Here is a 19009-nt window from a genome sequence, read left to right as displayed (position 1 = left end):
TCGGGGGCCCTCCATAAGCAGGTGAGAGAAGCGAGGCCCAGAGAGGCTACAGGACTTGCTTAACGTGATAGGGTTGTAGGGAGCTCTGAAAGGAAGGAAGAAGGGAAGGAGGGAGGGAGCCTGCAGAGAAGCACAGCTGAGGATGAGTGAGTGCCACTTCCCTGATTGCCTGGGGGTCCTAGTGGCTGTCGCTGCCTGGCCCAGGCACACCCCAAGCCCGGAAACCCCTGTGGCCTCACCCCTCTCCAGACGGATCAGTGGTGGAGACCAGGTACAGGTGAATCAATCCACAGCGGACCCAGAGCTTGAGCTGGCCCAACCAGCTGCTTCTGCCCAAGGGCAGGTCCTGCAAGGGGCTGCTGCGCATTGGCTGGCAACCAATCCCGGGCCAGGTGTGTGCTGGTGGTGAGCAGCAGAGGCCAGGTGACAGAGCCAGCTGCACAGGTGAGAGGAAAGTCTGATTTTTTACGACCAATTCATTTCTCAAAGTTTGAGAAGACTCACTATGCTCTCTTTCTGGATCATTCCAATAATCCTGCCCCCTTTTCTTGTTGAGCAAGTCTGAGGGTGTCTTCGATTCCTTTTTAGTCTTTGAGACCCTTCAGAGACCCAGGTTCCATCTTTACCAAGGAGGAAACTGAGGCCCAAGGAAATTGATTTATGTAACATGCTATTGTGCCAATAATTGAAATCTGTCTATGCTTAGTCAGAAGCTCTTTGCATAGGGATTTTTCTGCCCCAAGAATGAAATGCATCCAGGTGCCCTTCTGAAATTGCAGTCTGCCCAGACAACTTTAAGGAATGAACTAACAACAGGGTGGGGGACAATTCCAAACACAGAGACAGGAAAATCAGGGCTTTTCTGATTTGATGGGAAGGTTCTTCAAAATGGGAGCAGATTTCAGCAAGAGATTCAAAGGCTCTTGAAATAAATAATAGCAGAATCTTTCTTTGACTGATATCTTTTGTCCCCAAAGCCTCAAGTATGTTAAAAATCCCTCCTGTGAACTCACAACATGCTTGCTTTAAGAAAGGTGTAAGGCAGGCTAGTTATGACACCACAAAACAAGCCTCTTAAGAAGGCAGGCGCCGTTCTTAGTCCAATGTGTCGCCAGGAGTACGGCAGCTGATGGCCTCACCAACGTGCGTTTGCAGCGGTTTATTCACTGAGGCCCTGCGGATGTTGTCACTGGAATGCAGAGGCTTGGAGAGACGCTGAGCACAGCTTCCCGTTCAGCCACTGCACGGCCTCAAGTGCCCTTCTCCTATATTGGATTATCTGCTGATAATGGGGAGGTCGGGCCTTGGCAGGTGCAAAATCAGTGCCTGCAGGTCACCTCAATGGACAGTCCAAGCAGACCTGGTCATGCTATCAAGGATGCTGGCCTTAGTTTCTCTGTCCCAAGGATGTATGAAAGCCAGGATCTCTGTCACAGATCGAAGGCCATGGGGACTTAGCCCAGTGCAAACCTCAAGAGCAAACCAATTAGCGGTTGCCAGAGGCGGGGGCAGGGGCAATGGGAGTGGTGATGGAGTGAGTACAGGGTGCTCTTCCAGGGTGATGAGGAAGTTTTGAAATGAGAGAGAGGCAGGGGTGACACAGGACCAACAATGTACTCGATGCCCATTGCAGTGGTCAGCTGGATGTCATGTGACTTTCACCTCCAAACCAAAACCAACAAACAAAAAGCTCACCAAACACACAAAGGGATAGGAACTTTGGAGACCCTCAGTCCGACGTGACCCCTGAAGACTTTCCACATGGTCCGGGCAGGAGGTGCCCAGGCAGAGCCTGCATGGCCAGTCCATCTGCAGAGAGTGGGTGACTCTGCTACCACCCATTTCTTCACTGCACCTTCAACTGTCGTGTGAATTTACAATCCTAAGAAAAAAAATCATGTTTACCTGTTCATTTTTATGTCTCCTGTTTGTGGCTCATGATTTATTCCCATTGGCCAGTCTAGAGGGGGTATGGTACCAGCCCACGTGGTTCATGTGCCCGCCCAGGCACCCAGCTAAGCTAAAGGAACAGAGGAGTGGTTTAAGGGACACACAGATGCAGCCGGACTGCAGGCTGGGCTCTGAGACTTTTTTTTTTTGGAGATGGAGTCTCGCTCTGTCGCCCAAGCTGGAGTGAGTGGTGCAATCTCAGCTCACTGCAATCTCCACCTCCTGGGTTCAGGTGATTCTCCTGCCTCAGCCTCCCAAGTAGCTGGGACTACAGGTGCCCACCACCATACCCGGCTAATTTTTTTGTATTTTTAGTAGAGACAGGGTTTCACCGTGTTAGACAGGATGGTCTTGATCTCCTGATCTCGTGATCCGCCCACCTCGGCCTCCCAAAGTGTTGGGATTACAGGCATGAGCCACCGCACCCAGTCCTCCGATTCTTCTTAATCACTCTCTGAACTTGAACTTGAATGAAGTATTCTGGGCTTCTGAGTACTCTGAGATGAGTTTCTCATCTGTGAAACAGGCAGGGTGTTCCCAGGCCTTGAGCAGACACAACTACAGAGGGTGGGTGTTGAAGCCACTGGGGGCTGGAGCTCACCCTTCCCAGCCATCAGTGGGATGGTGGGAACAACCACAGGGGCAGGCCTTGTGGGGCCGTGGCCTCCGCACCGGCTCCGTCCCCTGGCTGACACTCCCTGGAGGAGCAGTCCGCCGTGCTCTGCTGCAGACCTCCGTTTCCTCGGTCATTGTGGTCTCAGGAACCGAGACAGGGAGCATTTCTGCTGCCTCCTTCGTCCTGAAGGACACCAGGCACCAGGATAAACTACCTCTGACGGTGATGACAGTGGGAGCAGGAACAGGTTAACAACTTGAACCCATGAGGCGGGAACTACATGCAAATCACAAAATTTGCCACGGGTAAAACTCAGGGCGTGGAAATGGAAACCCTGGGCAGCCGCGTCTCTCACTGACCCCCAGGCAAATCAGACTATGACGATTCAGAGGCACCAAGAAAACACTGCATGTATGCCTCTGGGAAAACAAGGCAAAACGAAAATCAACTCAAAGTGCGGTGGCCTGTGGATGGTCTCTAATTGCTGTGGGGACCCACGCCCCCAAGCACCCCTACACCCCAACCAGAGGCACGTGCAACGCTCTGCCCGCTGTATCCAGGGCAAGTCTGGGTGCACCTCCCTCACCGGGCTCCCGGAAGCCTGTGTGCCCGCCACGGAGACAAGCGGGCACCGCTGTAGGATGGCAGCACCCGTCCCACCCTCCCGTTCCTCTTCCCAGATGTCTTGCTGCCCCAGTAACTCTGGCACAGGGTCAGAAAAAGCAAACCACATGCGTGCCGCCCAAGGAACTGCTGGAGCCTGAGAGGGACCCCCATTAACCTCCTCCTGCTTTGCTCAGGATGGGGCCTGCTCTGGCAATGCCCCAAATGCAAAATCCAGCGAGGCAAGTCCATGTGGGGGCCCATAGAGAACCACGCCGCACAACCCCCTGGTGTCCCTCCAGTTTATCTACAGACAGGAACCAAGCTGCAGTGCTCGCCTTTGATTTCAGAAACCCCAGCTTTCTGACCAGTGCCAGGCCGGAAGAATGCCAGGAATGTGGATGCCTTTCAGGAGGGTTCACCGCAGCCCAAAGAGACCACAGCCTCCAGGGCCAGGGGCTGCACTTATAAGGAAAGGCCTGCTGGTGGCCTCTGCCTGGGCTGAAGTGTTTCAAGTCACTGAGGCCCCAGTGGGCGGAGGACTGACCCTGGGACCAGAGCACCCCTGAATTCCTCACGTCACTATGGAAAGCCCTGAGCCTCCTCCTGAACATCTCAAACCCTCTCTCCATCCTAAGGCACTGCAGATACTGGAAAACAAAGAGACAGAACAGAAAGGGTGGGGGGAGAAGTTGAAACAAAATCCAGTCAGCTACCCTCAGTTTACAGGATTTAAAGAAAAACCTGAAACAGTGCAAGTAGCTGCCTGCTTTATTTAGAAGGGCTTTTACAATTCCAGGGTGGCCCAAAAAGGAATCCTACTGTGAGCTGCGGCTTCTCAACTCCCCCTTTGGCCTTGAGCATCCAAATGTAGCATTTACTTAGATCCAATCCTTTCTACTTGGTGGGGAAAGACTTGTATGTTGCTTTTTAAAAAAATGGAGGCTGCGCCCGCCCTATGAGGTAGGTGATCCCATCCAACCCACTTTACAAAGGAGGGTGTTCCTTCTATTGCCAACCAGGAGGATAAAAGCCAAGGACAGCCAAGAAAACCTCCAGGAACATTTTACCAGAACACCATTTAACCCAGCTCTTCCTCACGAACACCAGCCAAGGCTTCCTTGGAACATTTTCTGCCAGCGTGTTTCAAGGACAAATGCTCCCGACGCCCCAGGGAGGGTGACCTCTAACCGCGGGTCTGTTCCCATCTCGTCGCAGGTAACCTCGTGAGAACAATCCCTCCTTTGTGCACACACCACCCAACCTGGGCTCTGTCCCGCGGCTACTTGGGGGTGGATGAGCTGCTAGCCTGGCTTCTTGGAAGAGTGAGAACGTTCCACGGGTGGCAACAGAAAGAGGATTCGCTGAAAAGAGAAACACGGGGCTGTTCTGGGAATGCGCCGGGGCCAGGCTTCTGGATGCCAGGATGACAAATGACCTTCCCACATTGGGGACAACACTGTGGGCTTCGAGGACGGGAGGAGAGCGCCATGAGGGACAGGGCTGCAGTGCCTGAGAAAGGTCAAGTGTCACCAGAAGCTTCCAGAAGCGTTCTCCCTCCTGCAGCTGCTCTGCACACGTTTGGGGCCTGTCTCCCCATGAGTCTGGCACCTTGGTCATGACATGGTAAAGCGGGTCCAGGTACGGCAACCCACTCACACCATGCCTGCACTGCCTACCTGGTACAGCCGCAGCCTCCCGCTGTCAGAGAAGTCCCAGGACACAGCCTTCCGTCCAGGAGAGAAGAGAGACACTGCAGGACAAGAAGGAAGCAAGAGTGAGCTTCAGTCCCGCCCAGAGCAGAACTCAGGCCTGCTTCCAGCCAGGGCCCCTTCACGTCCTGGAGGACAGACGGGCTCTGCAGTGCATTTCCACAGCAGGCGAGGACAGTGGTGGACGCTGCCACACGGCCCCCAGGTCCCCTTCTGAAGCCAACTCTGGAGTGTGGTCAGCGGAAGGACCTTCACCAAGGGCCACCCAGAACTGTCTCACTGGAAAGAGCCCTTCTTGAGGTCACATCAGCCCCCTTCCTGGGCCAGCCTGCACCCAATGACCAGGCCAGTGACCAGCACAGGCTAACAAAGCCTGCCCCTCACCCTACTCCTGAATCAGGGTGACTCGGCAGTCCGGCCCAGGCCAGAGCTCCTGTGGGGTCAGCGACAGGCTGCATGGAGGCTGCGTCCCAGCCTCACTGTCCTCTTCCCCTGCTGCTGCGCTCGCCAGCAAACCTAAACGTCCCGCCCAGTGGCCTCTGCGTCACGGTCCGCTTCACAGGGAGCCTCGCCTGTGACAATAGCTTATTGTGCCTTTTCTCACCCCAACACTGAGTCTCCCGTCACCTGCCATTACTTCTGCTGCAATGACTGGCATTGTGAGCGCAACAGAAGCATATTATCAGCTGCGCCCTGAAGATGAACCCCAGACACACCGCAGCAGTGGGGTCTCCTCCTCAAGTCACACGGCGCTGACATCACTACAGAGCCGGCGCTTTTGAGAGCAGAACCAGCCAACGTCGATGCGACAGACGAAACTGCAGGTGCCACCATGATGCCCTCCCCCTCAGGCTGACTTTCTCCACAGGAATAACAGAGTGGGCCCCGGTGCCTTCAGAGGAATCCAGGACCTCATCAGACTGTGAAAGAAGGAGTGGGAACTTCCTTCTGGACACCTTCCCTAAATCATGGCCACTCATCCTCCGCAGAAGGCAGACAGCCCAGAACAGACCTCCATCCATGTAAATATTTAACATGCAATTAAAAGGAGCACCACAATCACCCAAGAAGGAAAGAATCATTCCCTGTGATGCTGGGACAACTGGCTGGTGTTCAGAGCACAGATCCCACCACCCCCTTCAGGGCTTCAACTCACACCCAAAGACAAAATGAATTCCAGATCAATAGAAGGGTGTGGAGGGGGAGAGGGAGGGAGGAAAGGAAACCGCCCAATAGGTAATAGAAAATCTGGTCGTATAGTTGATCTCTACGTAGACACGGACCTTCTAAGGGTACAAGCGATGTGCAAAATCACACAGGCAAAATGAAAAGAATCAATGAACGCTACGAAAAAGGCCGCAACAATGTGACAAAATATATGCACAAACACAAAAGATCTGAAACCAGAGAAGACAAAAACAAAGGGTGGGAAGAGACAGGTGGGACTGCAGGTGCCACCCACGGCTCCTGCACAGCCACCTGCACACAGGCTGATTTTCAGGACAGGAATCACAAGGCGGCCCTGTTCTCGGCAGAGAAGGCAGGATGCCGCCATCCATCCATCCCCCTCCTTTGAAATGGGTCTACCATGTCGCTCAGAGCTCTTCGGAATCTCTCTCAAAGTACTCGTTCTCCAAAGAGTCATGTCAAGACAGAACAGTTGAAAATCTCATCATCTTAAAAGAAATAAAAGGGCACTGAAAAAAACCTGGGGGAAGTGAAACTACGAATGAGGCTGGCTTCATGGTATATGTCCCTGCCTTTTTCAGACTTCCACAGCTTCTCCCATTTCCTCTACCGTGAGCATGCATTTCCCATTTTTTCTTCTGATTCTAAAAGCCACTGCACCAGCATCTCTGAGAACCTAGTGCCTCTTCTTTCCTTTGTACCCCAAGACCCTATGCCGTGGTCAGGGTACTCAGAATCTCCATCCTGAATTCTAGGCAGGCACCGGCACTGCTGGGCCCCTTCATCAGGTGGGTCCATCGCAGGCCATCATCAAGGACAGATGGGAACTGCCTCAGTGGGGACCCGCCTCCAGTGGCCACAGTTACTACTGGGCCAGTGAGGAAATGAGGGGAGGGCGGGTACAGTGACACAGAATGGATCACCCCAAGAGAACATGTGGCCCGAACATCAACTCTGACGGGGGCTTCGAGAAACCGACCCCCAGGGCTCATCTCAGCCTCCTCACTCTGCCCGGGGCACTTCCTGAGACAAGCCCAAGGCAGGGACAACAAGCCCCACTGGGCGCTCCCCAGAAGGACTCAGCTCCTTTCACAGGAGCTCCCCCGCCTCCCAGGCTGTGGGCAAGGCCTACCCCAAAGGCTGCCAGGTGCTGCCCAGACCCAGAGCCACACGGCAGGAACGCGTCCATCTCCAGGGGCTCCAGACGCAGAGCCACACGGCAGGAACGCATCCATCTCCAGGTGCGGCCCAGACCCAGAGCCACACGGCAGGAACGCATTGATCTCCAGGGGCCCACAATGCCTTCCTCCTTGTGACACTCCTCCCCCAGCTCACTCCACTCCACTTGGTCATGGGGGCTACCGAGGCCACAGAGCTGCCTGGAGAGCTGCCCTCCAGCCGCCCCGAAGAAAAAGACCTGCATGTGGCCCAGGGCCTCAGCCTCGCCATCCTCGCTGCTGCCCAGCCCTCCCCAGGCTGGCCAGCTCCCGCCCCCCAAGGCACAAAATAAATCTTTGCTGGATAACTCCAGATGCCACCTCGCCCCAACTCCAAAAAGCTGCCGTGCTCCTTTCTGTATTTAAAGAGAGGCTGCACTGACAACACCCTCCGTCACTGTGGCTTTCGGCGCCGATTCTCTTCGCATTTTTGGATAAGGGCCCTGCAAGCCCTCTGGAGCTTTCCTTCTGGCAGGTTCTTTAGGCAGCGTCTTTACTTAATAGCCTTGTGGTCCTGAAGCTGAGCCCGGCAGGCTCCCTGGACAGGGGGATGATTGGGTAAACTCATACCTCATGCCTAAGTATGGGAGGACCCAGCTGCCCTGACAGGGGGCTCAGAGATGCCAGAACTGGACCCTGAGCAGGGACAGGTGCACATGTGGCACTGCTAGCCCCTCAGTGCTGGAGTGGAGGGAGGAGAGAATCTGGCTCAAACTGTCATGTCCGGGAGGTCCCAGTGGATGGATTCAGTGGACAGGACCGCTGGCCCCTTTCTACCTCCCCAACTCCTGATCAACCTCTCCAGAGGCCCAAGGTCTCTGGACAAGGACCGCCTTGCTGAGAAGAGGGGGACACGATCTTTCAATGAAGCACTGTTCTCCTGTGGGCACCACCAGACACCAGTGTGGACCCGTCAGTCTCCAGGGGCCCCAAGAAAACCACGCGGTTTAGTGTGGGTGGGTGGAATTGGCATAAAGTCTAGAGGATGCCTTATTCTCCGGTTCTTTCAAGAAACATCAATGTTGTCATTAACCATGATTTGGGGCAAATCTCCAAAAACCACAATGCCAAGAAGACAAGATTCTGTTGCCTTCAGCAGCTCAAAACACAAGTGTCTTCTCCCACGGTGCAGAGAGAAGGGCATTATGTCGCTCTGTCCATCTGAGTAGCTGTTTTAACAATGGTTGACAGTCTCAGCTGATGACAAATCTGCAGAGAGTTCATCCCACCTCAGTGGGTCTGGGAGGGCGAGTGGATAAATGATATGAGGCTCATGGTCCTCACCCCACCACATCCAGACAGGAAGCTATATTCACACACAGAGATGACCACCGTGTCCTAAATCCTCATTCCAGGACAGTCACCAAGACAGCTATTCACCCAATTTCCCAAATGGTATAGATGGAATTGCATCCCCCCAAATTTGCATGTGTCCCCAGTACCTCAGAAAGTGATCTTATTTGGAGACAGAGTGTTCAAGGTGCAATCAAGCTAAAGTGAGATCACCAGGGTGGGCCCCAATCCAATACGACCCAGTGACTTTATAAAAGGGGGGGAGTTTCAACAGACATGCACACAGGGAGGGACAGGTGACAGGATGACTAAGATGGGGGGCGAGGCTTCTATAAGCCAACAACTACCTGCAAACCCCCAGATGCTAAGGGAGAAGGCCTGGAACTGATTCTCCCTCAGCCTCAGAAGGAACCGGCCCTGCTGATACTCAACTTGGACTTCCAGCCTCCTGACCTGTAAGACAATCCCTCTGCACTGTGCAAACCACCCAGCAATTTGGGGTTCATTAACAACAGCCCCGTCAAAGTAATTCATCAGACCTCAGAGTCTCCATCTGCAAATTGAGAAAAGGAATTCTCATGGCTCTGCCTATCTCAGAGGTTGCTGAGGGAGTGACAGATTTGAAAATGCCCCGTGAACTCTTCACCCAACTCAACCTACAGGCCGGCCTGTGCTGACCACACCAAGAGCTGGTCCACGCTGCAGAGCTGAGTCTTTCAGGGCCAGACCCGCATGAGTTCGCGGGGAACATGCAGGAACACCCAAAACTAATTTTGTTCCAACAACTTCAGGTATGGGCCTAAAAGTCCAACCCACTAGTTATGGGACACATTCTTGAAGGGTTAAGGTGAAGCAATGTTAGGCTGGTGTTGAGTAAACTGGAAAACATGTAAGCCTATTTCTTAGATTTCCAAGCCTCCACAGTGGACATCAATGGAGCCGTCAGCCAGAGAAGCCTCTACATCCTGCATCCCCAACAGCTGGATGACTGGGGTCGCTCCATCCTCACCCACCACCATACATCAGAGCCAGTCAGTAGAACCAAACTACAAAGTAGAACTAAATACACACTGAATACCATTTATCCAAAATCCCTGGGACCAGAAGTGCTTTGCATTTCAGATTTTGGAACATCTGCATATACACAATGAGATATCTTGCAGATGGGAACCAAGTCTAAACACTAAATTCATTCATGTTTCATCCGTACCTTATACACATAGTCCAAAGGTGATTTTATATAACACTTTAAATAATTTTGTTCTGGAGTTTTGACTGCAACCTGTCATATGAGATTAGGTGTGAAATTTTCCACTTGTGGCATCACGTCGGTGCTGAAAAAGTTTCAGTTTGCAGCATTTTGGATTTCAAATTTTTGGATGAGGGGTGTTCACCCTGAAAATTCTTGTCCAAACCAGAGGCAAACTACAGCCTGTGGGCCAAATCCAACCTGGCCACCTATCTTTGTATGGCCCATGAACAAAGAATGTCTTTCTATTTTTAAACAGTTGGGGGGAGAATAAAAAGAGTAATATTTCATGACATGAAAATGATATGAAATTTAAGTCGCAGTGTCCTTACCTAAGTTGCACAGAGCCCAGCCCCACCCTTTTATCAATAGCTCTTCTGTGCAACCAAAACAGTGTAGCTGTGACACAGACCTTATGGCCCACGAGGCGGAAAATATTTACTCTCTGGCTTTTTACAGAGAAAAGTGTGCCAAACCCTGTTCTCTACCCTTCCTACTTACACAGTGGGCAAAGGGCCAGGCGGGATGTAGGCTCAGGCCAAACGGAAGTGGGCATTCACCCGGGTACATGGCTGCATGCCAGGAGTGTTCGCCAAGAGACCAGCTAGGGGAGGAGATGGCAAGAGGGAAGGAAAGAAAAGCAGACGTAGGCGTGGTCAGAAAGGGAGACGGGAACGGGCCCAACATCCATTTCAAGGTTTCTTTCTAGAGCTGGCTCCAACCTCAAAAAGAGGGGAGGCATCCCTGGCCCCGCTGTGGCAGCACAGTGACGCCATCCTCCTCCAGCTTCGGGTTTGCACAATCAGTCCTCATGCACGGCACATCCAAGACTACACAGGGGCTTCATGGCCTGGCCATGGACCCAACCCCAGGTTTTTCATTCTCTATGAGGGCAGATCATTCCACTCCGAGACAACCAATTTACAGAACTGAGAAAGCGAACTCTGATAGACGGACAAAAGCCTTTCTACTTCATGCTATCAAAATCAACACTATTAAAACTTACACACTGACAACGTATTTGGGCAACGGATGGATGAAGCAGCCAAGTGAGAGGGCCTGAAATCTCACCTGATGGACGTTACATTTTCTTATGCAGAACACAGAACTGCTTCACTTACCTTTCCTATAATTACATAAAATTTCCAGTTTTACAGAGAATGTGATAAGGAATGGGATATAACCTTCCTCTCTCCTGTGTTAAACCTAGAATGAATACTAAGCATAAAAACGGAGGGGCGTTGAGACAACCACCTACCCAGCACCCGCAACGGCTTTGTTCACCTGTTCATGCATCCCCCCTACACACCGTGAGCTCCTCCTGGCACCCGCGCAGCACCAAGTAGCTGCCTTCTCTGAACACCCTTCCTCCCTGGCAGGGCAGTGGAGGAGGCGGAGGCCCCCTGCCCTTGAGTGTGAAGACAGGAGGACAATGAGACACAGGGCCCACTACACCTGTGTGGCCGGAAGACCACTTTCTCATTCCCCTTTGGGCTCCGCTCCCCTGGCTGGAGCTGGGGTCCTTGTTGTGGAAATTTTACGTATTTAATTGCTACATAAACTGATGGCCAGGGGTGAGACAAGGGCAGCTCCCATGGCAATTCAAGTGGAATGTTTCAGAAAGACTCGCTAAAGATGAATCACTTAAAAACGTGGCTGGCGGGCTGGTGGCTCACGCCTGTAATCCCAGCACTTTGAGAGGCCGAGGTGGGCGGATCATGAGGTCAGGAGATCGAGACTATCCTGGCTAACACGGTGAAACCCCATCTCTACTAAAAATACAAAAAATTCGCCGGGCGAGGTGGCAGGCGCCTGTAGTCCCAGCTACTTGGGAGGCTGAGGCAGGAGAATTGCTTGAACCAGGGAGGCGAAAGATGCAGTGAGCCAGGATTATACCACTGCACTCCAGCCTGGGCGACAGAGTGAGACTCTGACTCAAAAAAAATGTGGCTGGCAAGCTAAATGACATTCAACACCTGAGGAAAATGAGTCAACTCTAGGAGAACTCTGGGCATGGATGGCTTCACCAGTGTCCCTGTGTCATGGCGCCATCTTGGACTGGAAATCAATGACGTCATCATGCATGTGGGTCACACAGGAGACAACATGGCAAAACCCACACTCAGAAAAGACCTGCACCCACCAGAAAGACTGGAAGACCCACGCACACTTGGCTTTTCCTTGTATTTTTAGTGATTCTTCTAGACTTTGACTTTTTCAACTCACTGACCAATCACTTCTGGAGCCTCACAAGCTGATCTAGTTCATCATTCTGGGCTCTACTGGGGCTACTGGGGGGTGAAGGTTTTAATCCAAGGTTTCGACAATCACCACCTAAAAGCTAGCCAAGGAGAGCGTCTCAAGGAAGGCGTCCTAGGCTTTGATTCTGACCTCGGAACTCTCTCCCATGAATAAGTAGGGGGACACCATGAGCCGCCCATGTTGCAGGGAGGCGGCCTGGGGAATGAAGGGTCTGGAGATTGTCATGAGTCAAACGTGTGGGTTCACGTTTCTCACACCAGCTCCACGACCTTTGCTAAATGACTTATCTTTCCTGGGCCTCCTTTTCCTCAACTGTAACGCGGGGCTCTAGCATACATCCGGTTCACGTGGGTTTCTCTTGTTTTCATTTTTCTTCCAGCCTGTAGACCATGTTGAGGGCAGGGACCCTGTCTTTTTTTTTTTCTTTGAAACATACCAGACACTGAGTGCCAAATACATGGCAGAAATTGCATACAACACCCGTGAAATTCTGTGACTAAGGCAGTAGTTCTCAAACACCAGCATTCACTGGAATTACCTGGAGGGCTGATTACAACACAGGTTGCTGGGCCCAACAACCCTCAGTTTCTAATTCTGTAGGTCTGGGGTGGGCCTGAGAATGTGCATTTCTAACATGCTCCCAGCTGATGTTGATGCTGCCTCTGAAAACCATCAGCAGGCCGGGTGGGGTGGCTCATGCCTATAATCCCAGCACTTTGGGAGGCCAAGACGGGTGGATCCCTTGAGGTCAGGAGTTAGAGACCAGCCTGACCAACACAGTGAAACCCCATCTCTACTAAATACAAAAAATTAGCTGGGTGTGGAGGCACATGCCTGTAATCCCAGCTACTTGGGAGGCTGAATTGCAGTGAGCCAAGATTGCACCATTGCACTCCAGCCTGGGCAACAAGAGTGAAACTTCATCACAAAAAAAATAAATAAAATCATTAGCATAATGTATCCTAGTTGATAACACACTTTCCTATCTGGCCTCTCGGTTGCTTTTCACAACCCTATGAGGTAGGCCAGACAGGTATCATCATGCCATCATTTAGCAGATAAGAAAACTGAGGCTGACCAGGTTTCAAAGACTCACCCGAGATCAGGAAGTGAAAAGCTGGGATCCTAACCCAAAGCCAGCAGCCTTGATATGCAGAGTAATGACAAACACAGACAGAACAATCCCAAGACCACACAGGCTGCAGTAAGACAGGACTTGGATAAGTGAGGGTGTAAGATTCCAGACCAGGCTCCAATCCTGCATTCCCTTTTCCCATGGCAGGTTCTAAAATCACAAGTCTTTAAAAGTAGAAGTTAACATTCCTGCCTGAATCAGACTGTCTGTGATGGAGTCTTGAAAGAGTTTATGTCCCCCAACAGACCTTTAGGAGGCTGAAAATATCTGGGAAACATTAGTGTGTTGAAGACTTGGACCTTATTTGAATATGGACTCAAATCCTGGCTCTGCCACTAAATGCTGGGACCACAGTTAAGTCTTATCCTTCCTCCTTAACTCAGGGTAGGGAGGGAATGACTGGGCCTCCTCATGAATAAGAGAGATAACGCCTGCACCGTGGTCTCTGTGCTTACAGGTGTGCGTCGAGGGCTGCTTCACCTGCACATGGACCCTGAGCTCACAGGTGTATATCAAGGGCTGGTTCACCTGCACATGGTTCCTGTTCTCATATGTGTATATCGAGGGCTGGTTCACCTGCACATGGACCCTGTTCTCATAGGTGTGTGTCGAGGGCTGGTTCACCTGCACATGGACCCTGTTCTCATAGGTGTGTGTCGAGGGCTGGTTCACCTGCACATGGACCCTGAGCTCATAGATGTATATCAAGGGCTCGTTCACCTGCACCGTCCTCCTTGAGCTCGTAGGCGTGTGTCACAGGCTGGTTCACCTGCACATGGTCCCTGAGCTCATAGGTGTGCATCGAGGGCTGGTTCACTTGAACATACATCAAGGGAGGATGCTACAAACAGAGAGTCAAAACACCTGTGCGCAGAGGGTCAAAAATATCTGTGCGCAGAGGGTCAAAAATACCTGTGCGCAGAGAGTCATAATGCCTGCACACAGAGGGTCAAAAACACCTGCGCGCAGAGAGTGAAAAACGACTGTGTACACTGGGTCAAAAATGCTTATGCACAAGAGTCAAAGATACCTGTGCACAGAGGGTCAAAAATGCTTGTGCACAAGAGTCAAAAATGTGTGTGCAGGTGTGATGCGTTTTCCCACTTCATTCCCCTTCATTCACGCACACTTTTGACTTTCTCCCATATTCTTCTAAACATCTTCCGCCACAATGACTGTTTGTGAAGTCATTAAGGCAGACGTTGGCAGATGACTGAAGTCTTGGTGGATGGAGCTAAACTATGTGCCTTTCTTATGACTCCTAGGGGACAGCCACAAAGTGAGGACTTCGTGGAAGTGGAAGGCCAGCTATAGTAGATCTTTGTACACTCATTACTCTGTTGCTGCGCTGTCAAGATATTCTCCAAATGGGGGGTGTGATCTGCAGGTGCTCCGCCATCCCAGCACACCCCAGCCCAAGCCCGGGTCAGCCTGCAGGATGGAGAATGTGCTGCAGAGACATACCCCCGGGGCTGCCCTGGGGTCGACGCCCCTGCCTCCTGGCCTCCAGAAAGACAATTCTAGGGCACAGTGTCATGGCTCCTCAAATGCGTCTCCAGCATGATGGAGCCCTAATAGTTGGTTAACAGTGGCCACTAGCTCAGTAGCTGACGCCTGATTTGCTGTTCCTCTTCCCTCTTCTCACCCTCTTCTGCTTGGATGGACTGCTGCGACCAGTCATCTCCCCAAAAACACCAGCACCCAAGTCCTTGTCTCAGGCTCTGCTTTCAGGGGTTGTAAACCAGGACAGATGGTAAATGGTGCTAGAGCACTGGGTTTTCTGTCCACAACACAGGCACTCAGCTGAGTGATGTAACTGAGCACTCGGTCAGTTCTGGTCAAAGCCAGTGGGCTGCTACGGATTGTTAGAAATTCCCAATTTAGAAAGCCAAGCAAATATTTTCTTCCGTTAATAAGATACACTTATACTCAGCAAAGGGCATTGATTCCTCATCTGACATTTTTACATTTAAAAGGACAGGGCTTAGTGGTTCATGCCTGTAATTTCAACACCTTGGACAGCCAAAGCAGAGGGATTGCTTGAGCCCAGGAGTTTGAGACCAGCCCGTGCAACATGGCAAGACTTCGTCTCTACAAAAAGTTAAAAAAAAAAAAAAATCAGCCAGGCACGGTGATGTGCGCCTGTGGTCCCAGCTACTCAGGAGGCTGGGGTGGGAGGATCACTTGAGCCCAGAGGTCGAGGCTGCAGTGAGCCATGATTGCACCACTGCACTCCAGCCTGGAGACGGAATGAGACCTTGCCCCGCACCAAAAAAAAAAAAAACTCATACACATGTATATGTGCTGTGGGTCACTTCCAGGCTGAGGACAACTGCCAGAGCAGGGATTCCTGACCCACAGCCAGGCCTGGATCCTGGTTCAGGCTCTGTGGCCCCAGCCCACGTGTCAGCAGGGAAGCCCAGCCCCAACCTCAGAGGGCTCTGCTCAAACGTAACTCCCTGAAAGCCGCAGAACCCTGCATGACTTACCTATCGATGCTGTAACAAATTACCACAAACTTAGTGGCTTAAAACACACATTGACTCTCCAACAGCTCTGGAGGCCGGAAATCTGAAACCAGGCCCACTGGGCTGACGTCAGGGCCAGTGCCTTCTGGAGGCTCCGAGGGGGCGAGCTGCTTCCGTGGTCCTGCCCTTTCCTGCATCCCGTGGCTGCCTGGATTCCTGGCTCAGGGCCCCTCCTCCATCTTCAAAGCTCAGGACTCCAGTCTCTGTTCCCACCATTCCAGGGCCTCCTGCTGCGGTCAGAGCTCTGCCTCCCTCTTAAAAGACTCGTGATACGAGGTCAGGAGATCGAGACCACGGTGAAACCCCGTCTCTACTAAAAAATACAAAAAAAAATTAGCCGGGCGTGGTGGCGGGCGCCTGTAGTCCCAGCTACTCGGAGAGGCTGAGGCAGGAGAATGGCGTGAACCCAGGAGGCGGAGCTTGCAGTGAGCCGAGATTGCACCACTGCACTCCAGCCTGGGTGACAGAGCAAGACTCCGTCTCAAAAAAAAAAAAAAAAAAAAAGACTCGTGATAACATTTAGGGTCTATCTGGGTAATCCAGGGTATCTCACCATCTCAACAGCCTTCAATGAATCACACCTGCAAAGTCCCTTTTGCCAAATAAGGTAACACCTACAGGTTCTGAGCATTAGGAGAGAAATATGTTTTTTGTGGAGGGGATTACTCAGCCGACCACACACCGTATCAAAAACACAAGCACACCATTGCTGCCCACTCCCTCCCCGGGTCTCATCCACCGCTCTTGACATTCTTTTATCTATCGTTTACTTCTCTCCTTTTTCTCCCACCAGAACAGGCTCCATGAACGCAAGGACTTTGTCCTGTTCACCGGGAACCACCTGGAATATAGCAAGTGCAGTCAATGTTTGAATGGATGGATGATTTATAGAGTACCCATATGCCAATGCAGGTGGACAGACGGGAACTCAGAGCTTCTCAAGCACCAATCTGTGGACAAGAACAAGAAGCACCTTGAACGGGCTGTGTGGAGTGCCCTGGGGAATAGGCATCCGGGTGTTTGGCAAGTTGGCCTGTATGGCCTGCGGGCAGGAACCCCCACCTGTCCTGCTCGCTTCTGTATCCCCAGCCCCTAGGCCTGCACTAGTGCTCAGCAGCAGCTGCCATCAATAGCACCTGATGCCTGAACAGAAGAGGAAGCTTCCCAAGCACCTGTGATCGGCAGCTTGCTCTCGGGTCCACTGATCCACTGCCTCCCCGCCGGTCTCAGCTGCATCTCTCCACCAAATTTACAGCCCCACTACCTCACCATCATTGTATTACCCCCGGCTCAAGAGCACAGGGTGCCCTGCTCCTTCCTGCCCCTTCCTCCCTTGGAGCCAGGCTTCCCTGCCCCATTTTGGGGTTCTCTGCAGTTTGCCCTACCCCCCATGGACAGACTCCATGGCATCCACTGGTCACTCCAGCCAGGTCAGCGGCCCCACCCTCAAACTCCCCTATACACATCCCACCTCCTCCCATTTGCCCACTGCCCCTGTGACTAGGGAATTGCCTCCTTGGTCCCCTCCCTGCCTGTGCAAAAATTGCCTCTCCCTCAGGGCCCACACTGAGGCTTCCCCACAGCCCGTGTTCCCAGGTCTCGGGGATAGCCCCCTGCCACCCAGACTCTCAGCCCCACAGCACTTCCTCCCTGTGCGTGAGTTTCTGACCATCTTTTCTGCTCTCCAGGGAAGACGATGGTTTCATTTCTCCCGTGCCCTCCAGCTGCTGGGCTTTGAAACCTACAGACTAAGAGTTCCATTTACGAGCTGCACACTGCTGGACAGGCTGGTAACCCTCCGGCCTCTCCATTCCGTCTCCATAAAATGGGCACACGACCCCAGCCCAGCACCAGCAGAAGGAGGACGCCAACACAGAAGTGGACAAAATCCTGCAAAGCCACAGGTGTGCCCACTGGTGCCAATAGCCCGCCTGGTGCCAGTGATGCCCCTCTCAGCTGGGAGAGGCCCAGGCACCACCAGAGACCAGGACAGAGGGGGCTTCAAAGTGTAGCTGGGCCGGGAGAGGTCTCTGGACAAAACCCAGAACAGCCGGTTACATCTAATTTTCAGGTGTACAGCTAATAATGTTTTAGTGTACATTACCCCAGATATTCAAATGGACCTGGGTAATCTGCATTTGTATTTGCTCGACCTGGACCCCACTGCCTGTGTCAGTCAGAGGGGGTTTCCCAAAAAGCCCAGCCTCAGGAGGCGACACCAGAGGTGGCCGCCCAGGAAGGAGGCGGGGACGGGAAAACAGCAGCCGAGCTTACAAAGAGATGCGCTCCACGATACTTGCTTCCCACTAAAGAGCTGTTTTCTAGAATAGATAAAATAATCTTCTTGCTAACTATCAGCAAGGGGTTGTTTCAATAATATTTTTCCACTCCGGTGTGATTCTGCAACAACTCGGAAAACAAAGCAGTGACTCCTACAACAAAGATCCCCGTGGAAACCACTCACCTCCATCCCGAAAATCGTGACTTCACCTCACATTCCACCAGAAACCGACTACAGATGGTTACCAAAGAATCCTTGTGCAAACAAACACCAGCCAACTGCGACTGAATGGCAGGAAATGTAGCAGCTTTTTCTAATTTTAACTTTCTCCAGGAATGCATTCCTTCTAAACACGCTGGGCAAATTCTCCCCAGACCCGTGCATTCCTCTGCGGTCAAGCAGTCACCTTCAGGGAGCCTAAGACAAACTGCAGATTCCAAGTGCGCGCTGGCCTGGCTGTGAGGGGTCCCTGGGCTCCAGGTCCCGTGCTGACCCACTGAATGAGGCTCTCCAAAGTGACTAAGAGGTTGGAATGAGCTATCTGAACAGGAAAGCACTCCCAGACTGGAGGGTGAGCCGCCACAGACGGGAACAGAGCCCAGCAGTCTCCACCTCAGGAAGGCAGCATCAAGCAAGAGCGATAAACAGGGCCCGAGTCCACAGGCACCAGTCCATGACCCAGAGACCAGGACACACAGGCCAGGACTGGGAATGCCGCAAAAGTGCAATTCTGCAAATTATCCCCCTGGGACAGAAAAATTCAGAATTGTGCCTGATTTGATTTTAAAAGCCCATGAGGGCAAAGGACAAACTGGGATGCAGTATCTGCAATGCTCATAACTAAGAGAGGCTTATTTTCCAGAAAATCCAAAGCACTCCTGCAATTAGCCAGGCATGGTGGCACAAGGCTGTAATCCCAGCTACCCAGGAGGCGGAGGTTGCAGTGGGCAGAGCTTGCGCGCCACTGCACTCCAG

The 19009-nt window shown here is 52.2% G+C and overlaps 1 protein-coding gene across 1 annotated transcript in view; it reads right to left on the bottom strand.

Annotated features, from left to right (window-relative positions):
- SH3BP4 (SH3 domain binding protein 4) overlaps nt 1–19009 on the bottom strand; it is a 103073-nt gene that overhangs the window by 55194 nt on the left and 28870 nt on the right. Inside the window, exon 2 of the mRNA XM_003278555.3 lies at nt 4849–4922. The gene's annotated coding sequence lies outside the window, so the exon portion shown is untranslated. The remainder of the gene's footprint in view (nt 1–4848; nt 4923–19009) is intronic.

This window comes from Nomascus leucogenys, chromosome 22a (assembly GCF_006542625.1).
Source record: "Nomascus leucogenys isolate Asia chromosome 22a, Asia_NLE_v1, whole genome shotgun sequence".
Lineage (NCBI taxonomy): Eukaryota > Metazoa > Chordata > Mammalia > Primates > Hylobatidae > Nomascus > Nomascus leucogenys.
The sequence above is the reverse complement of the archived record's forward strand: the minus strand, read 5'-3'. Positions and strand labels throughout refer to the sequence as shown.